Source organism: Panicum virgatum, chromosome 3K (assembly GCF_016808335.1).
Source record: "Panicum virgatum strain AP13 chromosome 3K, P.virgatum_v5, whole genome shotgun sequence".
NCBI lineage: Eukaryota > Viridiplantae > Streptophyta > Magnoliopsida > Poales > Poaceae > Panicum > Panicum virgatum.
In genome coordinates, this window is record NC_053138.1 from 62,983,668 (window position 1) to 63,008,758 (window position 25,091).

The 25,091-nt window shown below is 44.4% G+C and overlaps 1 long non-coding RNA gene and 2 pseudogenes across 2 annotated transcripts; 2 read left to right on the forward strand and 1 right to left on the reverse strand.

The window, feature by feature from the left end:
- Positions 1-8,792: 8,792 nt before the first annotated feature.
- On the forward strand, positions 8,793-11,697 carry LOC120700195 (annotated as a pseudogene).
- Positions 11,698-13,666: 1,969 nt separating this feature from the next.
- LOC120700196 lies at positions 13,667-18,122 on the reverse strand (annotated as a pseudogene). The gene is made up of 11 exons (XR_005685796.1): positions 17,965-18,122; positions 17,807-17,860; positions 17,590-17,699; positions 17,247-17,304; positions 16,026-16,289; positions 15,796-15,933; positions 15,646-15,697; positions 15,154-15,233; positions 14,637-14,696; positions 14,418-14,498; positions 13,667-14,064 (listed from the first exon to the last, which is right to left on the reverse strand). The product of XR_005685796.1 is annotated as a cysteine synthase-like (transcript).
- A 2,673-nt stretch (positions 18,123-20,795) lies between these two features.
- Positions 20,796-21,703, forward strand: LOC120700197. The gene is made up of 2 exons (XR_005685797.1): positions 20,796-20,956; positions 21,035-21,703. It is a non-coding gene; the product is annotated as an uncharacterized LOC120700197 (long non-coding RNA).
- The last annotated feature ends 3,388 nt before the right edge of the window (positions 21,704-25,091 follow it).

Sequence of the window (25,091 nt, forward strand, 5' to 3'; positions counted from 1 at the left end):
CTTAGCAGTAAGCTCCAGGATCGCTTGGCTATGATCAAGTTTGATACTTTTAGTGAGCTAGTCAATGGGGCTATCATTCAGGAGGACGCCCACCTAGCTCACAAGGCAGAAAAGAAGAGAAAGGCACCGGCATCGGGATCTTCTAGCAGTGCTCCTCAGAGGTTTCGCTTGGTGCAGTCGGGCCCACAGTGAGCCCCCTTTCAGCACCAGCCACAGCAGCAGTGGAGATACAGGCCCCCACAGTACACTCAGCCACTGGGGACTGTCAGGCCTCCTGCTCCTCAGTAGAATGAGCAGAAGGTCTGGGTGCAGCAGCCGGGGGTACGCCCCAATTTGTTTCCGTGCTACAACTGCGGGCAGCCGGGTCACATTGCACGGAGTTGCCCAATGCCACCCAAGCAGGGCCAGCAGTCCGGTCAGCAGAGTCAGAAGCAGCAAGTGGCTCAGTTCAATCCAGGACAGGTGCACTACACCACCCTTGATCTACATAGACCCCATGCAGATCCATGCAAACCGGTCTGACCGGTCGGTTGCACCGGTCTGACTGGTTGAGCGCAGACAGAGACCCCTAAGTTGTGTTCCAATAATCGATTTTCGGCGAATTCTTCCATGATTCGGATGTTAGCTGCAGTCAAGATTTTTCTTAAGTAATCAGAAAAATGTAACTAACCCAATCAGGGTTGAATGCAGAATGGGAGAACCACCAAACCCTCCTGAGTTGGCCCAGGCCATCGCGGCCATGCTACCTGGGCACGATGAGCAAACGGCACTCCTCCGTGAGCTTGTGGCACAGGGTAGAGCGCCGCAGCCTGGACATCACCACCAGCTGCCTACTCCTGGATATCCAGAGTTCCTGGCTACTCAACCACCGCTATTCCATAAGGCGGATGAACCACTGGAGGCAGACAGCTGGCTTCGGACCATCGAGTCCAAGTTTACTCTGCACCCATACAATGATGGGGATAAAGCGGGATTGGCAGCCCAGCAGCCCAGCGCACATGGTGGGAGAATCATGTGTTAATGTTCCCCGCGGACACCCGATTCACTTGGGCTCAGTTCAAGGAGGCTTTCAGAGCGCACCATATTCCAGCGGGGGTGATTAGAAGGAAGCTCACTGAGTTCTTGGCCCTGAAGCAGGGCAATAACAGTGTACTACAGTACTCCCAGGCTTTCAACACACTGGCACAGTATGCGGGGTACCATGTAGACACCGATGAGAAGAAGCAGGCGTGCTTCAGGCAGGAGCTTAGTAGCAAGCTCCAGGATCGCCTGGCCATGATCAAGTTTGATACCTTTAGTGAGCTAGTCAATGGGGCTATCATTCAGGAGGACGCCCACCTAGCTCACAAGGCAGAAAAGAAGAGAAAGGCGCCGGCAGCGGGATCTTCTAGCAGTGCTCCTCAGAGGTTTCGCTTGGTGTAGTCGGGCCCACAGCGAGCCCCCTTTCAACACCAGCCACAGCAGCAGTGGGGATACATGCCCCCTCAGTACACTCAGCCACAGGGGACAGTCAGGCCTCCTGCTCCTCAGCAGAATGAGCAGAAGGTCTGGGTGCAGCAGCCGGGGGTACGCCCCAATTTGTTTCCGTGCTACAACTGCGGGCAGCCGGGTCACTTTGCACGAAATTGCCCAATGCCACCCAAGCAGGACAAGCAGTCCGGTCAGCAGAGTCAGAAGCAGCAAGTGGCTCACTTCAAGCCAGGACAGGTGCACTACACCACCCTCGAGGGTATTCCTGAGGGAGCTCCAGTGATGACGGGTATGTTCTCCATAAATGATCAACCCGTTACTGTGTTGTTTGACTCGGGTGCATCTCACACCTTTATTAGTAAAGAGTGTGCTACTAGACTTGGGCTGGGTATAGAAACCATATTGAAGCCGTATCATATTCATTCACCCGGGGGTCAATTGATAACCAATCAGACTACCAAGCAAGTGCCTCTACGACTTCAAGGAAAAAATTTTACGACTCATCTGATCATGTTACCAACCCAGAAAGTGGATATCATCCTCGGTATGAATTGGATGAAATTCCATGGGATTATTTTGGACACCTCGTCACGTGCGGTGCACATAAATTCTCCTATTCATGGTCCTATGACCTTGTGTCTTATGAGCCCTGCACTGTCGACCCATACGGTGAATTATGTCGAGAACAAGAAGCTTGAGGACATACCAGTGGTATGTGAGTATCCTGATATATTTCCAGAGGATCTGCCTGGTATGCCACCTGATCGTGAGGTGGAGTTTAACATTGAATTGCAACCGGGAACAGCACCAATTTCCCGAAGATCTTACCGGATGCCACCCAATGAGCTGGCGGAGTTAAAGAAACAATTGCAGGAATTGCTTGATAAGGGCTATATCCGTCCTAGCACGTCACCTTGGGGCTGTCCTGCACTTTTTGTGAAAAAGAAAGATGAAAGCCTCAGGTTGTGTGTGGACTACAGGCTTCTGAATGCCGTCACAATCAAAAATAAATATCCCCTTCCCCGGATTGATATTCTGTTTGATCAGCTATTCGGAGCCAAAGTATTTTCCAAGATTGATCTCCGCTTTGGATATTATCAGATAAAGATTAGAGCTGAGGATATTCCCAAGACGGCTTTTTCCACCAGATACGGGCTTTTTGAATATCTGGTCATGTCTTTCGGGCTAACGAATGCCCCTGCTCATTTCATGTATCTCATGAACTCGGTGTTCATGCCCGAGCTAGATAAGTTCGTCGTGATTTTCATTGACGACATCCTGATATTTTCCAAAAATGAGGAAGAGCATGCAGAGCATCTCCGCATTGTGCTTCAGCGCCTGCGGGAGCACAAGCTGTATGCCAAATTTAGCAAATGTGATTTCTGGCTAAAGGAAGTCCAATTCTTGGGCCACATCATCTCAGACAAGGGGATTTCTGTTGATCCTAGCAAAATTCAGGATGTCCTGAATTGGAAGACTCTAGAGTCTGTTTCAGAGATCCGGAGTTTCCTTGGGCTAGCAGGGTATTACCGGCGGTTTGTACCGGAGTTCTCAAAAATTGCTAGACCCATGACTGAACTACTCAAGAAAGGGGTGAGATTTAATTGGGACGACAAATGTGAGCAGGCTTTTCAGACTCTGAGAAGGCTTCTGACATCTGCCCCTGTCCTCGCTCAGCCAGATATTACCCGACCTTTTGATGTGTATTGTGATGCATCAGGTACGGATCTTGGCTACAGTCTCATCCCTGTTTGTCTTCGCCGGATAATATTCGGCCATTAATAATTATTGTAATGCACCAGGTACGGGCCTAGGCTGCGTCCTTATGCAGGACCAGCAAGTGATTGCTTATGCCTCCAGAGCCCTCAGGCGACATGAGGAGAATTATGCCACTCATGATCTGGAGCTGGCAGCAGTGGTGCATGCATTGAAGATCTGGCACCATTATCTCCTGGGCAATCCTGTTCATATATACTCGGACCACAAGAGTCTTAAGTATATTTTCACCCAAAATGAGTTGAATTTGCACCAGAGACGGTGGTTGGAGCTGATTAAAGATTATGATATGGAGATTCATTATCACCCGGGCAAGGCTAATGTTATAGCCGATGCATTGAGTCGTAAAGCCAGTTGCAGTTGCATCTCAGCCACAGCAGTGCATGACACTTTGTGCCAAGAAATGGAGAAGATGAATTTGACTATGGTGTCTGAGGGTACTCTTGCTACTCTTACTCTCACTCCAACACTGCGAGATCATATTATTGCGGCTCAGAAAAATGATATTGGCATGGAGAAAATTAGACAGAGGCTTATGGAAAATGATCCTAAGGCTGCATGTTTTCACCAGGATGGTGAGGGTGTGATATGGTTTGATAGTCGCCTGGTGGTACCTAAGTACTTGGAGTTACGGAAGCAGATTCTTGATGAAGCCCATCTCTCTAGGTATTCCATCCACCCAGGCAGTAACAAAATGTATCAAGATTTGAAGCAGCGATTTTGGTGGACACGGATGAAGCGGGAAATTGCTAAATACGTATCCGAGTGTGACACCTGTCAGAGGGTTAAGGCAAGCCACTTGAGACCAGCCGGCCCATTGCAGCCCCTGAGTATTCCCTCCTGGAAGTGGGAGGACATCAGTATGGATTTTATTGTCGGCTTACCTAGAACTTCTAAGGGGTTTGACTCGATATGGGTTATTGTGGATTGTCTCACCAAGACCGTGCATTTTCTACCAGTAAAGACCACACATACGGCGAAGCAATACGTTCGGCTGTATATGGACCGTATTGTGAGTCTTCATGGGATTCCAAAGACAATCATTTCAGACCGGGGTGCTCAGTTCATTGCCTGGTTTTGGGAGCACTTTCACGCCGCCCTCAGCACTCAGCTCCTCCGCAGTTCGTCTTATTATCCCCAGACTGATGGCCAGACAGAAAGGGTAAATCTAATCTTAGAAGACATGCTTCGAGCATGTGTGCTCACTTATAGTCAAAAATGGGATGAGTGCTTGCCATTGGCTGAGTTTGCATATAACAATAGCTATCAAGAGAGCATTAGAAATGGCTCCCTTTGAGGCCTTATATGGACGGAAGTGCAGAACGCTGTTGAATTGGTCAGAAGCTGGGGAGAGAACGTTCTTTGGACCCGATATGGTAGATGAAGCAGAAGAGCAGGTTTGGGTTATTCAAGAAAATTTGAAAATTTCCCAATCCCAACAAAAGAGTTACGCGGATAAGAAGCGTCAATCTATGCTGTTTCAAGTGGGGGATCATGTCTATCTGCGGGTATCTCCAATGAAAGGGGTTCAACGATTCGGTGTGAAAGGAAAGCTCGCACCTCGCTATGTTGGGCCTTTTCTCATTGTTGAGCAATGTGGGCCTGTGGCATACCGCCTGGAACTTCCTGCTCACTAATCCGCGGTCCATAATATATTCCATGTCTCCCAGCTCCGGAAGTGCCTCCGTGTTCCAGAAAAGATAATTGACATTGAGAAATTGCAACTGGAGCCCGATCTTGTCTATCCGGAGCAACCAATAAAAATTGTTGATTTCAAGACCCGGGTTACTCGCAATCAAACCAGCAATTTTTATAAGGTTTAGTGGAGCAATCACTCCGAGCGAGAAGCCACATGGGAAACCGAAGAGTTTCTTAAATCCAAATATCCAGAGTTGTTACAAACTTACCAAGGTACCTACCCTTTTATATTCCTCGCAATTTAACACCTCCATTAAATCTCGGGATGAGATTTATTTTAGGGGGTAGGATTGTAACACCCAGGTATTAATCCTCGGTAATTAAGTCAATTAAAGTGATTAGTTTTACACTCACACAGTAAAGCACAAACCAAAACATTTCCTGTCAGCCTGGCCCGGACCGGTCTGACGGGTAAGGGCGACCGGTCTGACCGGTCTAACCCGAGTTGGTGGTTTTTGGGGCCCCACGTCATTTAAACCTCTCTCTCTCTCTCCCAACCGCTCTCTCCCCTCACCAGAGCCGGCTCAAGCCCGAGCTCTCTCTCCCTCTCCTCTTATTTCTTCCCCCAAACCCTAGGACTCAAATCCATTCATCCTCCATTGATCCAAGGTCCAAGGGAGTTTCATTTGGGTGGAGAATCATCCTTCCCGCGTGCTCCATCCCGGGGTGCCTTGGTTTCAAGCTCTTGAGGCAAGGACCCAAGGTAATAGCTTATGGTTTGAATTGATCTCTTGCTCTAGGGGGATTTAGGTAGTTTCCTTGGTCATGAACCTTTGCTTGCACCTTAGGCTAGAGCCTAGATGGAATTTGTGCGGTGGAATCAAGTTCTTGTGGGAAAAAAGGGACTTATTCAAGGTAATTTAGGGGTTTGGATCGATCTCTTGTTCTAGAAGGTTTTTAGGTGGTTTTCTCTGGCCAAAAGCATCCACATGAACCCCTGAACTAGATCCTAGGAGGTGTTTGCAGTTGACGGACGATTTTTGCCACGCCCAGTATTCTAGGTTCTGGTCTGGGTAGGACCAGTCTGACCGGTAGCTCGCTGCGAGAGTACGACCGGTCTGACCGGTGTTAGAGACCGGTCTGACCGGTATAGCTGAGCTGAGCTGGGGTAAATATGTGGTTGTTGATACAGTTAGTTGGAAATTTAATTGGGTATCGATTACTTGTAATTTTTATAAATCATGCATGCATTCTCATGTCATATGCATATGCACACGTGTAGCAGCCGCGGCGGAGGAGGTCGTATACGAGGTGGTTGCGGATCCACCGGAGCCGCAAGGGCAAGCCCCGCAGGAGGAGGTTCGCGGGGAGTCGGCCCAAGGCCCGGCTAACCCCAGTGTGGTGCAGCAGACGCAAGGCAAGCCCCGATGCATGTCCTATTATTTTTAAATTATGATTCACTATGAATAGTTTTATATATTACTTGTGCATTACGTAATAGGAATTGATTGGAACCCTAGCTGCATGATCCCTATGTTTCCTTGAGTTTTTACTAGTATGTCTAGGTCGATAGCGATGCCATGCTAAATAAGTCCGGTAGAAATCGGGTGACCTTGTGTCACTCGCGAGACATAGGAAACTTTAGAAGCCGAGTAATTGCCCGTTACTCACGAGATACATTATTATCTTTATGCTTCAGTGTTTGAGAAATGGATTGAAATGGTTATGGAGATGTGAGACCGGGCGGGGAGGATGGTATTAGGTTTAGCAGCAGGACAGGGTTCCTGGGTGTCTTAGCCCTGTCCGTGTCGGTTAAGGACCGGTCGTTGTGGCAGTGCTGATCGGGGATTGAATTGTACTAACCGCATGCCGAGAGTAGGAGGTAGTCGAAACCGGTAAGCCTAGTACTGCCTCGCTTCGAAAGTACAGAATTGCATCACCACCCCGTAGGGCGAGTCGAGTAGTCGCGGAGAAACGGGATGCACATGTTTACTTTTGGTGGTCTCACGTTGAGCTCGGCTGACTATATGAAGGTGGGGGTGGTTCTGTAGTTCGAGACGGGGAGGGGATTGGTTGGCATGTATAGTCCGACGGGGCAAATACGTGCCGTGTTGGTTAGGTCCACCTTGCAAGGTTAAATCGGATTGATTCGCCGTGTCTCGCGGTTATGAGGGCCTTGATCTCTTTGCTGCATCATAGCAAAATGTTAGAATGTGAGTTATGTATATTTATATAAAATATTGAGTACATTGAATTATATTTTTGCTTGCACCACCATGATTGCTATAGTGGGTCTATGCAAATATTAGATGAGAGTTTATTTATATAGAACCTGGAGCTAAAATAATGAAAGTAAGGAAACTACTTTAGTCGCTCTTTCTGCAAAAATAACCATCAGCCAAAAGCCTTGCATGTCTAGTTATGTGGGCTAAGTTATACTCACTGGTCGGGTAAGCCTTACTGAGTATTAGAATACTCAGGGTTTGTTGCCACATTTATTATTACAGGACACCCGGACGTCGACTTCTGTCCCTGTTGTGTTAAGTTCATCCGCCGGGATGCAGAGGGGTGGCAGGTCGAGGAGCGAGACCCTTAGGTTAGGGCGCTGTCGAGTTGTACGCTTGTGGGCGGAGTGTGTAGCCTTTCTATTTTGCGTAGACCGGTCTGACCGGTCCGTGGGACCGGTCTGACCGGTGGAGTCGGCAGGCATTGCCGACCGGTCCGACCGGTTGGTTGAACCGGTCTGACCGGTCCTGAAGGAGCAGAACTGATGGAAGCTAAAGTAGTGGTAGGATCTTTTATATTCGAACTTCAGGCACATCTATTGTAAAGTTTTGTAAATTATATTATGTATTTGAATTCAGCTTGTAAAACTTAATGTTCGTGTCGTGCTCGCTCTTGTATTTTTAAGTAATGTGTTGTGCTTGTACCATCTGCGCCCGCCTTCGCGTGGGACTGCCGGTGATGTTTCGATCGGGCCGTGGGTTGAGAAAGGATCGCCAAATTAAGCCGTTAAGCTAATGCACCTGATGTGTTCAAATGACGGCCATTACGCTTAATTAGAGTTTTAATTTGGCGGTTCTGTCACAAAGGATATAAAGGCAGCACATGTTTGGCTTTGGGCTTGCGTTTGCATCAGTTGCCTAGGACCAGACGAAACTGAAACGCCACCACCACACACCAGCAGAAAAGAAAAGGAGGGAAAGCAGTACGAAAATTGGAAGCAACCGGCACAGTGCATTCGTTTCAAATCCATACGCCCGGTACACAAATAAATGAGTCAAAGTAATTGAAACCCATGCATGCATGTCTTCGCAAAAAAAATTTTTGCACAGAAATGTTTCTTATCCTCACTCAATAATTGAAATTGATATTCACATGTTTATGATATTGTGTATCTTTTTCTCATTAATTGAAATAGGTAGATGCATATCAGCAATATCCTCTCTTTTTTTTATTCTATATATCTATTGATTTAGTCATCTTGGGCAATTAATAAATATCACCCACGATTTTGATTTGAATTTACCTTATAGGATAGGGTGCTTCACCTTGAAGGAAATACTTTTTTAGAATAAATATATTTTCATAAAAAAGGGATAATAAACACTAAAATTTTCAAAAAAAATTATGTTTCTTCCCTCATGAAACTTCTTATTTGCCCTAAAAAACACCTCGATAGAGTAGTACAAACTTTATAAACTTGAAGAAAGGGCAAATACTCAAGTAACCGACCCAAAAAAGCATGAAACACAAACCTAGGGACAAAGCAAATAAAAAGTGTGAAAAGGGACCCAAGAAAGAAAATGAATTTCCATTTGTAGCTCTTTCACAGCTGTTGCCTACAGTACAAAAAAAAACCAATAAACCCGGCGCCTTCCCATAAAACCCCATGAATTGCACCCAAACAAAAAGCACCCGAGCCTCACCTACTCGTCTCCCTCCCTCCTCCGCCTCCCTCTCCCTCTGGCCACGCCGCCTCGCCGGCGGTTGCCTGCCTGCCTGCCAGTGCCAGCCCTCCGTCTCCGGCTTCTCCTGCTCCCTCCCGGCAACGCGCAAACGGGCATGGACGTGCACCCGGCGAATGCGACCCCCGACTCCCTCGGGGACCTGTTCCCGCACCAGGCCGCCGCCTTGGTCAGTTTCCTGGCCGCCTCCCCTCCCCGCTAGAGCTTCTTGTGCCTTGCTGGCTGCAGATTTTTTCAGAAGAATTTTTCTTCTAGGGTTTTGTTTCGCCTGGAACTGGGGTTTTGGGTGTTCTTTCTTTGAAGGAAGGAATTGGAATAGGGGGTGTTGTTCTTTCTTGGTACTTGCGCTCAAGAACCCTGGGTTTTAGGCGTAACCTGTTCAAGAATTTTGGGGCCTATTGCGTGGTTTCTTGAGGTTATTGTTCACTGAAACCTAGGCCCTGGTGTTCTTCTCATGGTTGCAGTTTTGGCTTGCATGTTTGGGGGAAGAAACAGTTGCTTCGTCTCTTGGCTGTTAACTGCTTTAATCTCCACTTTGGAACAGTTTCACGGTCATTTTGTTTAATTTTCGCATATGTTAGACGGTTTCTTTTCTTCTGGTAGAAGAAATTTACCGTGCAATTCTAATGTTCTTGTCCTGGCGAACCGCCACGGCCACTGAAAGCAATTGCGGCCTTATTAGTTTTCGACAGGGTTTAAGCAGTGCCCATCAAATTCTGGCGATTGAGCAATGGGAAATTCTGCTGTGTTGTGACCTGCCCTTTTTGGCCGTTTCTTTGTTGTGAGGTCATGTAAAAGAAGAGGGGAGGGGGGAGGGGAGAGAGAAATGTGTTATGTTGCTGTGCTGTGACCTTTATTGTTGATGTGCATATGTTCCTTCCCTCCTGTCATTGTCGTTGCTCAAGTGCATCCATTGTTTAATACTCTTCAGTCCCTGTGATATGATGCGTATGCGAGATTGCGATGGTGATATTTTTGGTTATGTGTCAATTCGAGTGGAAATTTTACCACTGGAGACAATGACAACAGTTTATTTGAGAATTGTTCACTTTTCGGGTGGAATTCTGAAGTTGTAGTTGTAAGAATTCAAAGAGATATGCTTAATTCAAAGAGATATTCTTTCCCCCCTTTCCTGCTCCCTGTTTCGGATTTCATCACATTATTTCTGTTTACAATACACGGTTTGAGTTTTTCATTTAGTCCATTCTGTTTCTAGCATTTACGGCTATTCATTGTATTGTGTGCCAACTGTAGTACTTCATTAGATTGTAATAACTGAGAAACTGCCATAGTGGTTTCTGCTTGTGGCACAACCACAATTGTAAATGCAGGACTTTTCTGTTCAATAGCTTGTTTTGGCAAATTTATTTTCCATTAATCCCTAGATGCTTCTAATGCTAAATACTTCATTCATGATATCAGCTACAAGTTTAATCTATGCTAGGTTTTTCATCAGAATGTGTTGGGGAGGAGAAATTGATTACTTAATATTTCATTTCTTCTTTGTTTGGAAGCCATATATAGGAATAATCCCTAGCTGAGCAATTTACACTTGTTTGTATGTGTAGGAGGAATAGAATGCGTGGGATAATGGATTAATTGATTGTATTGCATTGAGGCCCCCTATTACTAGAAATTCCCATGCGTTTATCGATCCTAAAGTTACTCTAAAGCCATGCGATATTGAATTCTGGAATGACTATTCTGTTCTTACTAACTGTTTCCATTTCATGCTCCTCTTTACATTGCAGGAGAGTGATGAGAGCAACCTAGAGTGGCTCTCTGGCTATGTAGAGGACTGTTTTCCAACTCTACATCCTACACAAATCCTTCCTTCGCAATACCTGCTCCTACAATATCAAATGAAGGTGCTGGAAAACCGAAGTTACCGCCACCTTCATCTTCCAATGGCAGGAGAAAGAAAAGGAGCCTGGCCTCTGTTATGGGCAACGATGATGATCAACAGTATATCATCCCATTGTATGTTGAGCCACCACTACTCCTAATTGATCAGAAACATTGGATGGCTGAGAGTGAGTTGATACTACCCAAGAAAGAAGAACAAAAAGTCTGCCAACAACAAGAGCAAGAACAGGAGGAAGAGAAGTGCCAAAAGGGTGTGTTGGTGCAGTTTCGACAAGAACGGCTGGTGAAGAGGTGTAGCAATTGTTTGTCCTGCGAAACACCACGGTGGAGGAATGGTCCATCAGGGATTCAGATGCTGTGCAATGCGTGTGGCCTGAGGCTTAAGTCAGAGAATAGGTTCGCCACTATATCTGAGGAGCATTATGGCCAAGAAACCAAGAAAGAACAAGAACCAGGAAAACGGCAAGATAAGAAGAAGAAGATGATCAAGAAGACATATGTGAGTGAGGAGCTGTCATCGGATAAGCAAGAGAAAAGGTGCACCCATTGCATGTCCTCAAGGACCCCACAGTGGAGGAGCGGTCCTTTCGGCCCGATGACCCTATGCAATGCCTGCGGCGTGAGGTTCAAGTCCGGTAGGCTGCTGCCGGAGTATAGACCTGCCAACAGCCCAACTTTTGTGAGTTTCTTGCACTCCTACTCTCACAAGAAGGTCATGCAGATGCGGCAGGCAATTGCGTACAAGGAGTGAATGATGGCCAAGAATTCCGCCTGAATCTTTCGCATTGGAAGCTTAGGGTCTCCCTTAGATTGTAGTTTAGTCAGTTCTCAGAAGAGGAGAGCAGAGTCTGGTTAGTAGGCCTCTTTATTAGCTGTAGCAGTGTCCTGCTTGAGAGACCGATTTGTTAGGTGTTTTAGATGTTGGATTCAATTTCAATACCATCTGGTGGTTGCTACAATATTATCCTGAATTGTGCTATATACTAGTCTATCAACCCGTGCTCTCGCACGGGCTAGTTAGAGATATCTAACAATTATCTATTTCACGCTCTCTTTAACCAATTAAATATTCTAATCCAGTACTGCAAAGATATATGTTTATCACACCTCCATATATGTTTGATATGTGTTTAATTGAACACTTTGTTTGAGCTATATGAACAACATGAAAATTGGTATTTTTATCTCTTCTCTTCTACATGAATATATGGTGCCAAACACATTAGGCTAGTATATATATTTATATAAATAATAACATAAATAATATATTAATAATGATAGAAATAGTAATTTAGAATTTTATATTGATGCGCTTTAAAATTTTATTATAATAACATAATTTTGTTTCAGATTTGGGGTTGATTTTAACTTTTATTATGTTATCATTGAATAATATATATGAAAATTAAGGGGGTTATTTGATATTTTTTATAATGGCATAAGTGGGTAATTTACATGAAGATTAGGGGGTTACTTTAGATTAATTTTTATAATGGCAGAGGTGGGTAATTTAGATACATATTTAGGGGGTTACTTTAGTCTATTTTCATAATGGCAAAGGTGAGTAATTTATTATAAAAGATAACAGATCCAATGGCTATTATGATTAGAGTTGGCGAATTGATGGCCGGATATTTCTGATTTTTGTGAGAATTTATAGGATTTCTCTATTTTTTTAGACTGTCCACCTAGGATCCTATGTGGCTTCACCTAGAGGCTTCAAAAGGAGCCTCCAATTAGTAATAGTAAGATTGGGTGGCCCTCTCTGGATTGTTTGCAAGGTTTAAATTGAGCAGCCTCTGAAATTGTTTTCTTGCATCACGTATTCACATCCATGCTTGGGAGTGGTTGCCCCAAGCATCTCATATCTTGTGCAGAAGTCTTGCTTTGCTAGAGAATAGAAGCAAGAACTGCAAGTCACATCAAAGGCCTGGTAACTTAAGGCCGTCTGTTGTGTATGCTCAATTGCTCATAACGTTTTGTGGTAGCTGAAGTTAGATGTAAATAACAGTGTTTTAAACAGCCATATTTTCCTGGTAGATTCGGGAATGTACATTGAATCTCGCCCCAAATGAATGGCCTTTGGCAGCAAAGACCTCCAGGCGCAGTCAATGCTTTGAACCAAGGGCTTGCAAGTCCCAGGCTCCCAGCAAGTTCAGAACACACAGATTTTATTACACTGCTTTTTGGGGTTTAGAGACAAGTTCATTCTGTCCACTCATGATGATAGGTGCCTTTTCACCTTTTGTGTTGCGCATGGAAGGCATGTCTTTTATGCAACAATGAAGCTAGGGTTGTCCGCACCCTAGCTTGCATTTTGGAAGGTGGGCATGCTACATCTCCAGCTCCCGGGCAGCAAATGCGTGATGCATTCTGGCTGACTTTGGTCAAGTCTCTGTGGCTGCAAGAACATGGTTGCAGTAGCTGGTGTTGATGGCGGACGGACGTACTCTGTTCTGGCATTGCCTACAGTGCTGACGGTACAGTAGTGACTCTGCAACACATGAACACAGCCCTGCTGGCTGTGCATTACATACACCCTTTTTGACTTCGTTGGCTTTTGTCAGTTTTTACCTGTTACTGCAGCAGCATCAAGGACTAAGCACATCAATGGCTGTGTTTAGATCTGTAAAATGGTGGTAAAAAAAACCACATCGGACACTATGATACTTTTCATTTGTTTGTGGTAATTGTTGTCATACCAAGACCTAACTAGACTCAAAAAATTTGTCTCGTCGTGTACATCAAAACTATGAAATTAATTTTTTTTATTTATCTATATTTAATGCTTCATGCTTGAGGCAAAAGATTTAATGTGATAGATGAATATTGAAGTTTGGAGAGAGAAATTTTGGAACTAAACACAGCCAATGTTCCTCGGTACTGTGTGTCACTGACCATTCTTCAATTCTGGCATGAAAATTTCACCTAGTTCAAGTGTTCAGCAATTTGGCAAGTCATATACACGAATTCATTTTTGCACGATTTGCACGAGAAATCTTCAATAAGGATACAGGCATTAACACACTGTGACACTTTATTTCACACTGGCTGACACGATATACAGAAAAGAGAGAATTTCGAACTGTAAACTAAAGTCCCAAACGATGTTATTCTTCAATGAACACGGCTAGACTGAACTGGACATCGACAGGGAGATGTATGCTTTAATTAGCAAAAGCGAAGGGCACCAAAGCTTTATTTATGTGGAAATGGAGACCTTCTCCCAAAATATCTGCTCGAATTGTGTACTCTAGGGCTCGACCACCATGCTCTCCGCTTCCTTCTTGATGGACTGGAAAAGCACAGACGACAGGTAGCGCTCACCAAAGCTTGGGAAGACGACCTGAATAGAAAATGATGTCAAGATCTCATATTTTCAGGACTGCTCACATTAGGATGCAAATGTGAGCCATGGCAATGAGATAATATCTAAACTGCTGCGTGTAAAATCTTCCCTTTCGATTACTGGAACATTTTAATTTCATATTTCACTGTTTGCCACACAAGAATTGAGAAGCACATAAGTTGCATGGCATAATTTGTTTGTGCTCCTATAGGGCACTGATGTCCAAATATAGATTAGATGTGTTTATTTGTGATTCGATAATCATCAGATAAATTTCAATAAGTCACCCATGCAATTGAAAGATCTACAAACCTATAAGTGCTAGAAATTCACAGGGAGGTAACACTTACAACAAATAGCTTTCCAGCATTTTCAGGCCTCTTAGCCAATCTAACGGCTGCAGACGCAGCAGCACCAGAAGAGATTCCAACCTACAAAAAAAATGATATCATCAACGGCCAAGGCATGCCATATGGCTGATCTGTAAGTTGAGAGGCCCAAAGGAACAATGGGACTACCAGTTCTTAATTATAAAAAAGGCATAGGTAAATTTTATACAAATGGCTTACCAACAATCCTTCTTTCAAAGCAAGTGCCTTTGCAGTCTCAATAGCTTCATCGCTTGAAACCTGGGAAACAATAGAAGGCACCAAATGGTTATGCCACTGTAGAAGAAGGTGAATGCAAAGACACACGTTGATGGATCAACGAACAAACTTCTGTTAATGGGGGAATTGTGGTACTGCAACCAAGGCGAGCAAAAAAAAAAATAGTGTTCTTGCTTATATACTCCTTTGGCACCAAAAATAAGTCCTTTAGGACATTAACATGGTCTTCAATGTAACACAACGACTAATAATACATATGAAAATACTATATCATTTCAAATAGAAGTGGTTAAATGTGACAAAAATGTTTTTAGGATGAATCTAGGAGCACCAATCTTATGACAGCAATCTATATGGTTCTTCCTTTAGCTATTTATGGTCAAAGTTAAAAAGGTTGGATCAACAATCCCAAATGGACCTATGCTTGGGATCAGAGGTAATGTGTCCTTTCTACAATCCGACTTAATGGAGAACATACTTGTAGAGTTTCATTAATGAGGTCAACATCCAAGACCCCAGGAATAAAACCAGCTCCAATTCCTTGAATCTTGTGTGGCCCTGCATTATGGGTACTTAATCTCATGAGTCCAAAACAAGAAGCATCGATAAGAATTTGTTGGTGCAAAATGGTTCACAACGTTAAGATATCTTTATATGTATAGTTGAAAAGAAAAGCCTGCTTACAAGGTCACATTAACTATTAATGGCCATCTGATAATTCCTATTTCAAAACACAGCTATCCGGATAGCATCTGTTAAATATCTGTCATTTAAAAATATTTCACAAGACCAAGACCTAAGCAATTCAAATAAAAAAGAGAAATTCACATGTATTTTTTTCTCAGAGTTTGGTAATAGTGGGAAACACAAAGCACAGTAAGCAATTTATACTAGCGTACACTAATAACTAAAAATGACCATAAACTATGTACTTCGGAACGCAAAGGAATATTCAAGATGCAAACTTTACCGGGTTTTCCACCATTTAAAACAGCACTCTCTACTGGCTCCACACCATAGAGCTAACATAGAGATAAAAAAATAAAATCAGATACTTTGCTCCATAGAGGAAAAAAGAACAATTATCAAAGTGATAGCTAAAACAGCCACGCATGCGTACCTTGACATTAGGATTTTGTTCTCTGAGGTATCGACCAGTTCCAGTTATGGTACCTCCTGTCCCAATACCAGATACAAGGCCATCAATCTTTCCTGATGTAGCTTACCAGATTTCAGGCCCCGTAGTCTCATAATGAATCTGCATAACATATTTCAGCATGTGATCTCAGAAATTAGTTATAAACAAGAACAACAGCATGTTCTCCAAGTATAAATGCTATTGTGCTGCACCTTTGGGTTAGCAGGATTTTCAAATTGTTGAAGGATGTACGAGTTGGGTGTCTTTGCTTGAATCTCCTCCGCCTTTTTGACAGCTCCTTTCATTCCCAGGAGAGGGTCAGTAAGGACCAGTGCAGCACCAAAAGCCTTCAGTATGATTCTCCTCTCCATGCTCATGGAAGCAGGCATCGTGAGTATAAGTTTGTAACCCTTTGCAGCAGCCATAAAGGCCAGTCCAATTCCTGTGTTGCCGCTAGTTGGTTCAATCAGCACACTCTGGCAACAATTGACATGGAAAGCAAAATATTAGTAAATCCAATATCAACATTCTGAAATTCAAACGAATCTATAAATAAAAGCAGTTTGCTGAAAGTTATGAAAACCCAATAATTGAATTCCCTTGCCGCTATGGAGATTCAGTTAAACTAATTCCAAAACAAGAAAACAACAATTTCTAATCTTATAAATGGTCAAAACTAGACAGACACTTTATTAGATGATACTAGCACCAATCAAGCTAAACAATGGCTTCTGTTTAGTCCTGGATCAATTCAAAATATTTTGTATGATGGAACTAAAAATACCATATTAGGCACAAGCAATAATCATAATGTCATTTCAGCTGCAGAACAATGCTAATGGGATTCTCCATCGAGAACTAGGACAGCTATGCTATTGTAGGATGGAGGGAGAGCTATCCAATAATTCTTAAGTTATAAACTTATAATCATGCAGTCGGATGGAGAAGAGACAAAGATTGCTTTTCACTCCTCTAAAAATATGTAAAGCTTGTTTCTTGTACTATGACGTACACACTACATTATGTAACGTTTGAAGACTGGTAACACCAATTTATTTATTGTGACTTCACCATATGGACAGATCAGAAGCAGATACTTTTAACTGAAGCATCTGCTCCACTCTATAGGTAGTACTAGGCACAAAAGAATGCAGAATAAATTAATTCTGTAGTCAACTCCATAGAAATAACAACCACTAGGTATGCAACATGCAGACCAGCACATTAGACAACTTTCTTATGCAGACTAAATCCGTCAAAAACGAAAAATGGCAGAAAGCACATGCTTCTGGATTTGATGGTATATAAAACTTAGTATTCCTATTGAACATATAATATGTCTGAACTAAGGCAGTGGACAATGTGCAAATCAAGACACAAGTTATTTTCCTTCGAACAACAAAGGAAATGCTCGGAGAGGTTCAGTCACCCACCGTGCCTGGAGTGATCAGGCCCTTCTCCTCTGCGTCAGTGATCATGCTGTAGCCAATCCTGCACAAAACAACGACACACAGCATGAGTTTTCGGCTCAAGATCCTGAAGGCAAAGGACCACCATGACACCAAAGTGACCGCAGATATTACTTAAACAACAAGGAAAAACTTGAAATTCTACTCAAGTAATCCATCCATCTGAAGTAGCAACAAAAAAACTTCAGTCAGACTGTCAGAGTATGCAGGAAGAACCGATCTGTCTCGCATAATCCATCCCTCGATGTACAGTACAAAGGACGAGAAGTGCGAAAGCTTTACAGAAGAAGAGAAGAGAAGAGCCCACCTATCCTTGACGCTGGAGCAGGGCTCCATGGACTCGAGCTTGGCGGCGACGCGGCCGACGCACCCATCTGTCACCTTGTTGAGGTACACCAGCGGCGTGTTCCCGATCAACTGCGCATCACGGAAGATTCAGTTTTTCCGGGCCACACACACAAACACTGACCAAATCCCCGCAAAAGAAGCAGGCGGAAATCAAGAGGAAATGGGCGGGCGCTCACCTCGGTGACATCCTTGGCGATCGACGGCGAAGCCTCCCCCATTGGGTCACGAAGCTGGAAAATCCAAGGGAAAGAAAAAGATAAATCTTTTAATCCTAAACAGACAGCACAATCGGTTCCTCCGCCAATTGGCGAGAACAGCGAAGAGGAAAACCTACGGATTCGGCGCAGAAATCCTTGCTGCGGGGCCGGGGTTTGTCGAACCGGCGGCTCTTGTTGGAGTGGGAAGCCGCTGGAAGGGTGGCTCTCGGCTTTATGCAGGGAGAGGCTGGGGGAGGAGATTGGGAGAAGAGGAGGAGGTCCGGGAGACAGAAGAAGTGCTCGGTCCACGGCGAGCCGTGCCACTGCAGGTGGGCCCAGACTGGGAGGTGTCTTGGCTGCCTGGTGCACGGAGCCCGTCGACGGCTTGTCCAACGGCGTTCGTTGAACCTGGACGGCGTTCGATAGTCAGACAGGGAAGATGGAGGCGCATAGCAGCCGGAGCTAGCGGCGTTCGAAGAGTGTGATCCGGCAAAAACAAATTTTCTAGTAGCTTACGGCAAAAGCCACACTTTACCAATGCCCCGCTATCAAATTTTTTCTAAGTACCCGGCCGTTTCAAATTATAAGTTGTTTTGACATTTTAAGTTTATAGTTTATATATATTTTTTATGTAGACATAATATATAATTAGATGCATACTAAAATTTATGAATTTAGAAACTATCAAAACGACTTATACTTTGGAACTAAGTGAGTAGTACGTTGTTTCAGAATTTTGAGTTCTGGGTTCTAGACGATGCTATAGAAAATTAGAAGATGACCACTTGATCCTTTTCAGATTTTAAATTAAAATGTGTTTAGCACTCAAGATCGCGCCCATCGCATCGATATCTCTCCCTTCCTGCCTAATTAACTATGTTTTGCTCGGAGCCGAATCAATCATGCCTTATTATTATATTAAAAAAAACCCAACCATGCCTTCTTTTGATTTGGTTGTTAGACAATAATCATCCATGTTCGAGCAGACAATGCTTGCACACGTCATTCCCGTAGACATGATCACACATGAAACACTCTCTTTTGTTTCAGTATCCTGTGTTCCCCTAAGCAAAAAAACAATACTTTATACACTACATGATCAACAATAACGTAGCTTTGTTGGTTGGCTGTAAAGATGTATTATTATTGGTGCCGAATTGAGCGACCTGCAGCTTGCTTGCTTGCTTTATTAGCATCTGGCTGGCTCAGCTCCTAGCTAGCTGCCAGTCGTTGGAGTTATCGGAGCGAGGAGCCGTCATCGGTGACGTCGCCGTCCGGCCGGTGCACGCCGGCCGGCGAGGAAATGGTCGCGCCAGATCCTCCGGCGAGGGCCCGCCGAGCCTGGTTGACCCCACCCAACTGCCTTATCCCTCCATCCCTGCCTGATTCCCCGTTTCGCCCACAGCATGGAGGATCCTACACCACCGTCAGGCAAAAGTATTTTTTTTAACGCGATGGCAGAGCTCTGCTGGCTTTCAATTAAGAGAGAAAAAAAGGAGAGTTTAAGGTGACAGAAAAGAGGATCCGATCGATTATTACTTCATTCTTATTCCAAATAATTAATTATTGTGGTGGCAGTTTTCGTTTCGTGTCAAAGACTAATTACCGATCTTTTTTTTTCCATCAGACATGCATGATGTGCAAATATGTTTCGGTTTCATGGTGCGGCGCTACGGGGACTAATTAAGATGTTTGGGTTCAAGTGCTAATGTCCAAAGTGATAAATTTTAGCACTAGTCTAAATTTTAAACAAGATTTAACAACTTTAATAAATTTTAGAGGAATGAAACTATTCCCTTTCAAATAAATAAATAAAAGTATATGTTAATATATGCTAAAGGTGAGCATCCAATTTTTCACCCATCCGAACAGGACCTAGCTAATTCGTGCTTGTAACGACAAGGTAGTTGACTTGACCTGCAGACAGGATTACTTGTAAGCTAGGCAAAGCCATCCTGCTGCTACATCACTGCAGAATCTCGTGTTGTTCCAATCCGAACTTCACTAGGGGACGGGGAGAGACGGTGAAACCGTTAAGCAACACCGATGGAGCTACCTAGTGCTGTTTGGTTTGTAGTCTAGAAGTCTTAGAACGGATTTTGATCGCTAATTAAGGGTGTCAAATGAAGATAGTTTATAAAATCAATTTCAGAACTCTAGCGTTAGGAACCTTAATGAATCTAATAAGACTTTTGACCACGTGATTAGAGGATGGTTACTGTAGCATCACTGTAGCCAATCATCGATTAATTACCATCATTATATTCGTCGCGAAAAATTACACCCATCCGTAAATAGATTTTGTAAATAGACCTCATTTAGTACTCCATGCATATAATATTTTCTTCTCGACTTGTGTGTTCTAGAATCTTTAGGATCTAGCGTGGCTAATGCAATCGTTTTTTTTTTCGTTCACATGCATGAACCGCATCCAAACATCGCAACACGTCAATCGAAGCACTCTTTTTCCACAGAACAAAGTGGACAAGAAAGATTTGTAGCGGATCTAGATGTAGACGACGACGCGTGCATCAGGACGTTGTTTGATCATGGTACGGCAGATCGCGGACAGGGAAATATAATCCGGATTTTTTGTCACATTTTCGTTGTATGAATCTGTGGTTGCCAGCAGTTGCTTATCAGTTCCAGCGTTTTCATCTCTGAGAGCCCTTGCTTGGACCGATCTCCTCCCAACAGTAGGGCCCGGAAACAAAATGTTTCACAAAAAAATCTATATTCTTCTATATATCTATCTATATCTATATACTATAAAGATCGAAAATAATTGAAAACCTTTCTCACCTAAATTGGGCCCACTGTACCCCTCACGGCGGACCCATGTGTCAGGGTCTAGGGAGGTGGAAGAGAAGATAGACCCATAAAAACTGCAGGTTAGAGAACATTTCCGTCATAAACGAATTATTTTTTTCACCGTGCGATTTCTACACCCGCCGCCGTACCCGCCTAATATTTCCGCACCGGACTTCTCTTCCGCGCAGCCGCGCCGCGGTATCTGCCGAGAAACCCCGCACATGCCGAGTCCCTAGCCGCACCTGGCAGTCCACGACGGAGCGCGCCTACGCTGGGAAGCCGTCGCCGTCGGGGACCAGAGGCGCTGCTTTACCAATGGTTGCGCCCTTCCTCTTCTTCAGCAGCACCGTCTCGACACCCTCGAACTCCCCGCTGAGCCCCTAAGACTCCATGCAGTATTCGGTCGTGGCGGTGGGGAGGCTGCTATCGCCGTTTCTCGGCAGCCTGGGCGACCGGATCCACTCAACCGCCGACAACCTCTTCCGCTGCCATGGTTGATAGGTATTGATTTTAGGTTTGAATTTTTTATTTGATTTATGCACTGCCATGGTGGAGGAGGATTCTTCTCTGGGATAGGAGGCAGCCGCGGTGGCACGAGGGTTGAAGGGGAGCGAGTAGAAGGGCCCACGATAGAGGTAAAAAAGATGGATGCTTTTTTTTTTTTTTTACTTTTGTCGTCCTAGACATGATGACATTGTTTTGATTTACTTGCTTTCTGGATGTTGATTTATGGCTTAAAAAATAGAGGATCTCATTGGGTTCTTAGGTGTGGAGTGGATGGAGATTTAGCGTCACAATTTACACCCATCTAGCATAGAGCTTCATTTGCTTCAATTTGCTTATCTCGGTAGTGAGGTACTGTTTGTTAAGCATTTGCATTTCATGCAAAAGTTGTGCTGGATTTATAACTATTTGTGCTTGTTGGTTTGATACATATTTTTTCTCATGCCGAATTTTATTCATAGCTATTAATCCCGTGAGGTAGCTACTATCAATTTTAGAAAAAAAATATGATTTTTGGGCATGTTTTTTTGTTACAAGATATGAGATATTTTTGCATTCTTTTTAATCAAGGTGATATTAGTCAAGGTGACATTTTTGACCGAGCTAAACTATTCTACTTATTCTTTTTCTTTGTATATACCTAAACAATGAGATATTAAAATATTAAACTATGTGGGAGAGATGTCAAATAAAAAAATGATACTATTACATGTGTTCTATGAATATAACACATGTGATCAATAGTTTTTTTAAAACATGTGCGTGCCGCACGTGCCTCTCTGCTAATATACTATAAAGATCGAAAATAATTAAAAATGTTTCTCACCCAGATCGGACTCACCGTACCCTCACGTCGGATCCACGTGTCAGGGCCGAGGGAGGTGAAAGGGTGTGGAGACCCATAAAAATTGAGAGTTGAAGAGCGTTTCTGCCCGAAACCAATTATTTTTTTCACCCATCATAGTCATACCCGCCTGGGCCCACACGGTCACCTAACGAGCCCTCCGCCGCCGGCAGGCAAAGCTACCCAACTCCCTCCTTCCCTCGCTCTCCGATATGTCACAGTTTCAGCATAGATTGAGAAAACTACTACTCCCTCCGTTTCAAATTATAAGTCATTCCAAGAATTTTGGAGAGTCAAACCATCTCAAAGTTTGACCAAAATTATAGAGAGAAATATAAAGATTTATGACATTAAATAGGTGCACTATGAAAATATAACTAACAAAGAATCTAATGATACTTGATTGGTATCATAAATGTTATTATCCTCCCTCCCACCTCCCTCAACTCTGACAGGTGGGTCCAATGTGAGGGGTACAGTGAGCCCGATTCGGATAAAAACGTTTTCAATTATTTTTTAATCTTTATAGCATAGATACAAATAGGAAGCCCTTGCATGTCACGCGTGTGCCGCTCGCATCTTGTGCTATTCAACGTAAGTTATGCGCTTTTCATGATGCAAAGAAGACCAAGCAAGTCCAAACTACTCCCGCTGTTCATGTGCTGCTCTGGAAACATGATATCAATGTTAATTCATTTAATTTTGGCGAGCTACAGAAGGAATAAAGTCAGACAGACAGACACCATGGCGAGCGTGATCCTGCTGAATTTTGAACAAAAAAACATGGTATTAAAAAAAAAGGAGCTCGAGCAGTGCGTGACGGACCCACATACGTCATATCAAGTGCTGCCACCGTATGGTCGCGCATCAGTCCGGTGATCAACTTTGATAACAGAGAATTCCTTTTATTCGGGCCTCCGCATGATTTGTAAAGCGGCGTCAATAAATAGATGTTGATTCTGGATCCCTAATTTGTAAAGCTTTGTTCATTTTCCCGAGAGGACTAGTAGATAGAATGACAAAAAATAGAGAAAATTCCAGGCAAAACAATTTGTCGATGCCGTGTTTCAGATTAAAAATAAAATGAAATGAGAAATCGATGCTATGGGCCTCAGCAAAACGAACGGAAGAATCCGGTAGTTGGGCCTCCGTCCGCTCGGCCCATACGGCGCCCCTCTCTCCTACAGGCTCCTCAGAACGGCGGATCGTCGGATCGTGGCCGCACCGTCCGCATCCAACGGCCCGGATGACCTGACGTCTAGGACGGTGGCGACGATACCATCCGCTTCCGCTTGATTAAAATCTAGCTCTTCCCCGCATCCCACGCAAAAAAGAGGACATGCGCGCGTTCTGCAGCGGACGAGCGCGCCGCGTCCGGCCCCGTCTACCACAGTGTCACCTCTCACGCTTCTCTCTCCGCTCCGGCACGTAAAGGACCAACCACCCTCTCTTTGCTCGGCGGCCGGGCGTGGCAGCTTGGGCGGAGGAACGGCGCGCGGCAGCCGGACACGACAAGCTTGGGCGGAGGAGGAGCGGCGCGGGCAGCCGGGGGTGAGGAGTTCGGAGGAATGAAATGGGCTGATTTCACTGTAGAAAACAAATGTCTAGGCTGGCATACTGAACTGGTGAAAAAATACGAATGCTTTTAGTTTTAGGTAGTCCTGTCCGGCCGGATGCTATCATGGGCAACATGCTCGACCGGGCGGCAAGATGTTACAGAAGGCCCATGGCGGCCCACCACATGCTCGCCCCGTCTACGGCACCGCCTCTGGCTCTGGTGCCGCGCCGCCGCCCTCCACCACCGTCGACATTAACCCGACACCCATGCTCGACGGCCCTGCCTCTTTCTTGCTCCCACCGCCGGCCCCGCCCACTGGGATCCAACCCCGACCGGCCGGCAGCGCGGGAGCGCTGCCTTGCCTGCGCCGCCATCCGAGCCGCCACCACTGTGACAGACCCGTCGAGTTAAAATAATTAATTAAACATAACTGCCATCATTTGGCGCATTAGCTTAATAAAGTATAACTTGACAGGCTGTTTCAAACCCACAGGCCGACCGAAACACACCAGAAGGCTCGCACAAAGGCGAGCGCAGAAGGTACCAGCATGATATAATTTTACAAAAATAGCAAATTATATTAAGACTTTTACAAAACAGCTTAAAATTTAAAATTTACAAATGAAAAGATAGCAGCGGAAAAGAATCTAACTTACAGAGCATTTTTACTAGAGAATAAATAAAACAAACTAAATAAATCGAGAACTACCGAAACGTGAAGACAAGGCGCCACATCGAGCCCACCGATATAACACCTAGTTAGCTCCTAAACCTGAAATAGGGTAAACAACAAACCCTGAGTAACTAATACTCAGCAAGACTTACCCGACTCCGGGTATACATATCCCACATATCTAGACATGCAAAGTTTTTGGCTGGTGGTTTATTTTGCAGAAAAGCGTCTAAAAGTGAATCCTTATTTTCAAGATTTTTGCTCCAGGTTCTATATAGATTAACCATGATCTAATATTTGCATAAACCATCTAGATCAAACATGGTAGAACATTAAGCACAATTCAAAGTAGAATCAATATATATAAAATAATCCATGTTCCATCTCATATTACTACGCTACGACTCGGTGATCAAGGTGCCCATGTCCGAGAGCGACTGACGGCGAATCGATTCGATTTAACCTTGCAAGGTAGACCTAACCAACACGGCACGCAAAATCCCCGTCGGACCACACGCACTAACCCTTCCCCTCCCCACCTCGAACTACAGGACCGCCCCACCATCATATGGTCAGCCGAGCTCAACATGAGACCACCAAAAGTAATACATGCATCCCCATTTCTCTACGACTACTCGACTACCCCAGGAGGTGAGATGGAGTCCTGTACTTTCGAAACAAGGCAGTACTAGTCTTACCGATTTCGACTACCTCCTACTCCCGGCATGCGGTTAGTACAGTTCAAACATGATCAGCAGGGCCGATAATGGTACGGTCCTTAACCGACACAGGCGGAACTACACCTCTCCCGCCCGGTCTCAGATTCTATTCTTTCTTTCATTCCATGACTTTCATCCCGAGATGCGTAACTCAT